Source organism: Henckelia pumila, chromosome 4 (assembly GCF_033568475.1).
Source record: "Henckelia pumila isolate YLH828 chromosome 4, ASM3356847v2, whole genome shotgun sequence".
NCBI classification, from domain to species: domain Eukaryota; kingdom Viridiplantae; phylum Streptophyta; class Magnoliopsida; order Lamiales; family Gesneriaceae; genus Henckelia; species Henckelia pumila.
The window spans coordinates 74,417,487-74,425,721 of record NC_133123.1 but is presented as its reverse complement, the minus strand read 5'-3'; positions in this window follow the sequence as shown (position 1 = coordinate 74,425,721).

The following is an 8,235-nucleotide window of genomic DNA, read 5'->3' as shown; positions in this document are numbered from 1 at the left end:
TGTACAAGAAAGTAGTTAAGGATGCGGTGACGTTCTTAGTGCTTTATGTTGTTGACATCCTACTCATTGGGAATGACGTAGGGATGTTGCAGTCAACAAAGATATGGTTATCAGGTAGATTCTCGATGAAGGATTTGGGTGAGGCCTCCTATATTCTAGGGATACATATCTATAGAGATAGATCTAAGGGAATGATAGGACTCACTCAAGCAACCTACATCGACACCATATTGAAAAGGTTTTCTATGGATGAGTCCAAGAGAGGACATCTACCTTTGTGTCATGGAGTTTCTCTATCCAAGTCGATGTGTCCCAAGACTGACGAAGAGATAGAGAAAATGACACACATACCATATGCGTCAGCCATAGGTAGTATTATGTATGGGATGACTTTTGGAAAACTGGCGTTCAGATCAATCACGATTGATACCCGGTGCAGCGGAAGTTTAAAAATTTTATTATGGAACAATTCCATAGTGTGGGTATCAACCGTTTAACGATTAAATTATAAGTGTGTGTAAAATTAAATAACAATTATTAAATTTTACCTTCAATCTCGAAGCGAGATTATTGGACTCCAACAGATTTCTCTGCTCTTGTTGTCTCTCCCAGGAACTGATGAACTCCTTCAATAAGGTCCACGAATGGAGGATTAATCCCTCTGATAGATTGCACTAGAAAATCTATCAGAAGTTTTCTGCGAAGAGAATAAACGAATTTGATTCGCTATTCCAGACTGCAATTCAAAATCACAGACCGGAATTTCTCAGACAGAGAGAGGGAGGGTGTTCGGCCGAAATATTTGAGAGAGAGGCTAGGGTTTCGAAATTTTTCTCTCAAAATTATGACCTGTTGTGTGTAATTTCTGTACTGCAATAACTTATTTATAATGCAGGCCACTAACACCTTAGGGCCCATTAGTCATAAGTTGAGGCCCGACAAGCAAAGCCCGCATGTTCAGAAATTAATATAAAATTCATCGTGACTCCGATTGATAAACCGATTTTACCAATGTGCACAGAAACCATTTCTGCACATTTTAAAGTCAAGATAAATTTTCCTGAATCCGAATTCAGTGGTTTCCAAAAATGTACATCCCTATGTCATTTTAGGAAATCCTACTCCCTTACTCTTATTTAAGAAGTCCAACTTCTTTATTCATTAAATTTAACTCTTTAAATTTAACTATCTCAACGGGGATTAAAACTCCATTACAATGTGTGACCCTCAATGGTTCAGGGATACAGCTAGCCGTGGGCTCACAACTCCTTGTGACTCGGAACAACGATTTCCGACTTGCCCAACGAATCATGGTAAAGCGCCTAGCAACATCGCCCCATGATTCCCTAGGTATCACTGATAGTGCCTACAAGAACCAGTAGATTTTGGTTAGCGTACAGTACGGTCCCTTCATCCATATATCCCGATCGAATCAACAACCATTGGTATATCGAGAGTCGCTCAAGATTCGATAACTATGCAATACATCTTGAAGATCAAATTAGTGACATCGCATGTGCTACTAAGAAACCATTTCTTAAATCACATCAAGTACTCTGGCCAGAGATTCGTCACACTAATATCTCCTCAGATCGCATAGGATATCCACACTCGCAAGTATGTGGTGAATCCTTGACAACAATGCATCGACTCCTATATGTGTTGTAACTGTACCCAATCCCGACACCTGATGACCCCATAGAGTCGGTAAACGAGTCAAAGCACAGTACTAGCATATAGAGTCTTCATGATGTTTCAAGTAGTAAGGACTAATGGTGTACAACCAAAACCGTGGACTTTATCCACTCGATAAGTGATAACCACTTGGAAAGTCCGGATAGGGTAGTTCGATTATTCATCCTATGAATATCCATTTGCATGCTTCGAACATCTCCATGTTCCCTACCAATGAAACGTGGTACTCCGCATCACAAAGCTAGTCTCAAACTCGAGCGATCCTTATCCTTATTATCGGACGGCTCAATCGACTAGGAACAGTTTAGAATATACAGTGACTATAAGATGTATTTCATGATAGACATCCCCATGTTCTACCACATCTTACATACACTATAGTATATTCAAGGTCTTTATCAAAACAACAATAGTATATCACAATATAACAATATGAAGAAAGATAAAGTCATTGCCATTAATAAAAGTGTAAATTACATTAAACAAAAGATCGTTTGTACAAAGAGTCATCAAAGCCCATAGCCACAAGTTGGCTCACTGGGCACCCACTCTTTCAATGATATCTACCAGACCGGATGTAGCCTTTGCTCTGAGTGTCACGAGAAGATATCAGGCCAACCCCGGTCAAATGCATTGGAAATCCGTGAAGGATATTCTTAAGTACTTGAGAAGGACTAAGAATATATTCATGGTTTATGGAGGAAGAGAATTGAAATTGGAAGGCTATACCGACTCTAGCTTCCAAAGCGACGTGGATGACTCGAAGTCAACCTCTGGATTTGTATTCATGCTCAATGGCAGTGCTGTCTCTTGGAAGAGTTCCAAGCAAGACACAACAGCGGATTCCACCACTGAGGCAGAATACATTGCAGCATCAGCTGCTGCTAAAGAGACCGTTTGGATGAGGAATTTCGTCCAAGAGTTGGGCGTAATTCCTGAAGCTGTTGGTCCAGTTCCAGTGTACTGCGACAACACTGGTGCCATTGCTCAGGCAAAGGAACCAAGGTCTCATCAAAGATCCAAACACGTACTGAGAAAATACCACATCATCCGAGAGATTGTAGAAAGAGGAGACATCACTGTCGAGAGAGTGGCCTTTATAGACAATATCGCTGATCCACTTACTAAGCCCTTGTCAGGACCATTGTTTGACAAATATCGCGAATCAATGGGATTACATAGTATGACTAGTTGGCTTTAGGGCAAGTGGGAGATTGAAAGAGTGGGTGCCCGGTTAGCCAACTTATGGCTAAGGGCTTTTATGACTCTATGCATAAACAATCTTTGTTTAATATAATTTACATTCATTAATGGAATTTCCTTTGTCTTTCTTCATATTGTTATATTGTGATATACTATTGTTGTTTTGATAAAGACCTTGAATATACTATAGTGTAAGTAAGATGAGATAGTGAATAAAGAGAGATCACTATTATGAAACACATCTTATAGTCACTGTATATTTTAAATAGTTCCTAGTCAATTGAGCCGTCCGCTAATAAGGATAAGGATCGCTCGAGATTGAGACTAGCATTTGTGATGCCAAGTACCACGTTTCATTGGTAATGGACATGGAGATGTTCAAAGCATGCAAATGGATATTCATATGATGAATGATCGAACTACCCTATCCGAACTTTCCAAGTGATTATCACTTATCGAGTGGATAAAGTCCGCGGTTTTGGTTGTACACCATTAGTCCTTACTACTTGAAACATCATTGAGACTTTATATGCTAGTACTGTACTTTTACTTGTTTACCGACTCTATTGGGGTCATCAGGTGTCGGGATTGGGTACAGTTACGACACATATAGGAGTCGATGCTTTGTTGTCAAGGATTCACCACATACTTGCGAGTGTGGATATCCTATGCGATCTGAGGAGATATTAGTGTGACGAATCTCTGGCCAGAGTACATTATGTGTTTTAGGTTGCTCGGTTTTCTTAGTAACACATGCGATATCACTATTTGATCTCCAAGATGTAATGCATAGTTATCGAATCTCGAACGACTCTCGATATACCAATGGTTGTTGATTTGATCAGGATATATGGATGAAGGGACCGTACTGTACGCTAACCAAAATCTACTGGTTCTTGCAGGCACTATCAGTGATACCTAGGGAATCATGGGGCGATGTTTCTAGGCGCTCTTACCATGATTCGATGGGTAAGTCGAAAATTGTTGTTTCGAGTCACAAGGAGTTGTGAGCCCACGGCTAGCTGTATCCCTGAACCATTAAGGGTCACACAAGTAATGGATTACTAAACCCCATTGAGATAGTTAAATTTAAAGAGTTAAATTTAATGAAAGAAAAGTTGGACTTCTTAACTAAAGGGAGTGGAATTTCCTAAAATGACATAGGGATGGGCATTTTTGGAAATCACTTAATTCGGATTCAGAAAAATTATCTTGACTTCAAAAGATGCAGAAATGGTTTCTGTGCACATTGGTAAAATCAGTTTATCAATCGGAGTCACGATGAATTTTATATTAATTTCTATAATAGCAAGCTTGGCTTGTTGGGCTTAAGTTATGGATTGTGGGCCCTAAGCAGTTAGAGTTCTAATACAATTATAACTTAATCTAGTCTAGAAATTATCTATAAATACATGTGTAGTGTTCGAAAATCATAAGCTTTCAGTCTTGCAATTTTCGAATTACACACATATATTTTCAAGAGGAATTTTCAAAAATCCTCTGCTCCCTTTTGAGATAATTCAGTCTGTAATTTTTGTGAAAAATTACATTCTGAATTGACAGATCAAATCTGTTTATTCTCTTCGATAAACATCTGATTGATTTCTAGTGCAATCAATCAGAGGGTTTTAGTTTTCTATTCGTGGACTTAAGTCCGGAGGTTGATCGTGATAGTCATCGGTTCCCGGGATTTACAAGAAGAGCAGATTAAATTCTGTTGGAGTCCATAATCAAGCCTTTGCTTGAATAGGTAAAATATTTAACTGTGTTTATTATTTTACTTTCAACAATTTTAATCGTTAGGATTTGATACCCACGATATGAAATCGTTCTATATCAAAAAATAAAATTTTTAAACTTCCGTTGCTCAGGGTATCACATCCGTGTGATCAGAGAACGCCTGTTCCAACAGAATCAAGGTACGATCATTTCTTGGAGTCTTTTTAAAGCTGAATTTCTTCGGCAGATTCCGTTTCAGCATTCAACCGGATATAGAGGGAATACATTTAGGGATCACCTCCAACCGAGAGGAAAACAATTCAAGAAGTCTGGGAACAGTTCTTCTAGCTCCAGCGGATCAAAACAAGTTGGTTCGGGACAGAGTTCTGGATCTTCAGGAATGTTTTGCAACAATTGTGGAGGTCGACACCTCAGCGAGCATTGTCTGGGTATTTATGGTAGTTGAAATATCTGACATCAGACAGGACACTACGCGAGGAGATGTCCTTAGAGTGATACCATTGGATCTCGGTCGGGGAATTCTTTTAGACCGATGGTTCAGCAGTGGCGGCAAACTTCTGTGGTTCATTCATTTCAGCCGCCGCAGTAGAATCGACGAGGAGGTTATCTGGGGGTGAATCAACCTCCGATGCCACAAACTTTAGTCTTTTCTCTGAATGAGGATCCGCAGACTCGGAATGCACCTGGAGATGATACGTCAGGTAACCATTCGAAGTTTGGGTTTTTTTGCATTTTGAATATTAGATATTGGTACTTTCCATACCTTTTTACTTGAGGAATCTAGTTTGATGCATTCCCTTTTGTTGAGCTTTTGGGTTACTTTAGTAGCAACTCTTGATTTTGATGGGAATAAGATTGAACTGGGCAGTTGGTACTTAGGTTATCGGATTTCGAGTTAAATTATCAGTTGAGCTGTTTAACCAAGTATAGGGCAACCGAGGAATGTTTTCAGGAATTTGTCAGATTCAGATCTGAATCGTTAGACAAGTGGAAATCCTTCGGTAAGAATTCTTGATTTGAAGATTCTATCGATATTTTTTTTTATAGATTGACCGTTTATTGCAGAGATGTGCGGAGAAATGATAAATGTTTTCAGTCGATGTACTGAATTTAACCCGATCTGGTTGATACACCAGTGGTTATAGAATTTGCAGAAGATGTTATAGCAGGATGAGCTTCCAGTATTGATTCTGATTCGTCATATTGACTTCAGCTTGGGTTTGAGATCAGAATATCATCTTCCTAAGACCGGACTCATAACGAGGTATGGTCGCTTGAACTTTTTTTGTCGTTGTTTTGGCAGACGCTCCTGTAGTGCTTTGGAATTATTAGGAGTCGGATCCTTCAGAGATATCTGGATGAAATTGTGAAATTCTTATCCATTCGAGGAGTCGTACTAATCTTTCAGATTCTTGAGAGTTGTTTGCAGATTGCATGCCGAGCAGTGATATACTTTTTCTATCGACGTCTGAATTTTGATTGGATCGAGTTGACCTTTCTCGATCATATTATCTGGAAGTGGAAATTCTGTTGATCACCTCAAGATCGGAGCTGATAAGAATTGATCAAGAGCGACGTCCTAACCTAGAATTTGAAGATTTTTGGTTTAACAAGTTCTATCGCAGACTCTTCGAGAGATTCTTATCGGTTGTGAAGCCGATTACTCAGCAGAATATGTGCTTCTGTCTGGACTTAATCTTATGAGACCAGTTCTTATTGATTGAAGAAGAGATTGATCAGCGCTTCATTATTCTTTTATTTCTTCTGTATTGATGACTTTACGGTGCCTTGCACTTCTTCTTATTGAAATTTGAGGTATTTTCTTGTTCAGAGGAGTCACTGGTTTCTTGAGCATCATAACAGCTAAAGACGCTCGAGACTCAATGTATGATTCTGGATTTTGAGCTCGTAGCGATATTATTGATTAGAAGATCAGGTATCTATTTTTTTATGGGAATATTTCCGTAATCTTCCTGATCTTAGAAGCTGTAGTACTGGTTTAACCGTACAGACTGAGTATGAGAAAGAGAATATGACTAAGGTACTGAGGAATTTTCGATTGGAATTTCATTCTAAACGGAGAGATTGTTTGCAGCAGCAGATGCTCTAAGCCATAATATCTGTTTTTATTTTATCTACTATCGGATTTCTCCTTGATTGATGAATACGGTACTTCCGGTTTAGAATTCGAATCAGATAGGAGTTCTGTCAGCATTTTGCTTTCGAGCCGAATCAGAATTGATTGAGAAGAACAAGATCGTTCAGAGGATTTTTCAGATATGAGAAGAGGGGGAAATCGTCTCTGAGATTGTTTGAATCTCACTAGAGTCTGGAGACGATAGGCGATCTTGCCTACAGACTTTTGTTTCGTCTCTTTCTGGTGTTCTCAAGGTGTTTTTCTATTTTTCGTTGCGGTATAACACCAGATCCTCGTTGCTGAATTACCAGACCAGGTTTTCCCTATGCTCTTTAGCTGATGAGACCGGAATTTGACGAGTTACTGAATTGTTGAGACGTCTGATGCAGAGTTTTGACCGAACAAAGGAGCGCGCAGCTCCGAAACAAACCGAATCAGTTTGAATTAGTGCAATTGAGCCATTACGGATTTGAAGAAGAAAGTTGGGAACATAGTCCGATTTAGAGCAGAAATTTTCTGGACTTAATTTCTCAAAGATGAATTCTCTTGCAATTTTGGGCTTTATCCCTTAGCATTTGAGATTGATTCTTATTGATTTCGAGGAAGAAATCTCTTCTTAGAGGGGAAGAATTGTAACGCCCCAATTTTATCTTAATTGAGTTTATTTGAGATAATCGGAGATTACAGAGTTCAAGAGCCGACTTGATTTTGATTAGGGTCTATTTTGCAATTTTTGGAAATTTCAGGGACTAAAACGCAAATATGGAGTTTGTTAGATATTTATAGCTTGGTTTTACTTCTTATTCACACCATATTCTTCCCCAGCTCGTTATCCCTCCATTGAAGACGCCCCTTTCCCATTTCAAGCTTTCAGATTTCAGTTTTCGGTCGATCCGTCCGTTAGAAATTATTTCTGAAGGCAGATTAGCGATCACAACAGCGAGAGATTCGTTCTATATAAGTTTTTCTTCGATCAGATAGACTTTTATTTTCAGATATTGTTAGAATCGATTGAGCTTCCTTTATGTTGTTCTTGAACGAGTTCTTATCGTTTATTCTCAGTCGGTTTTGAAATAGAGCATCGTTCGGATTTGTTATGATTTTTGGAAGCCTAATTCGAAAATGGATATTTTGAGATGTGTTGGATTTGAGTTTTTATTGTTGTTTTAGCATTTATTTGAGTTGTTTGCAATGTTGTACTGTTGTCTGTGCTTTCGGTTTGATCAGTTTATAGTCGTTATGTCGCCGGTTTGAGATTTGGGATTTTTGAACCGTTTGAGTTGTTGAACTTCGGCTTTTGAGTTTGTTCATCATTGTTGATCTTATTTTGCCTCCGTACAAATTTGTTTGAAGTTTGTCGAGCCCAGAGTTAGCGAAAGTCAATCGTCGAGGAGTTGGACGAAGAGCGGTAAAGAGTTTACCTTGAGAGTTTGTTGTTTCGGTTGTTTAGATTTTGATAT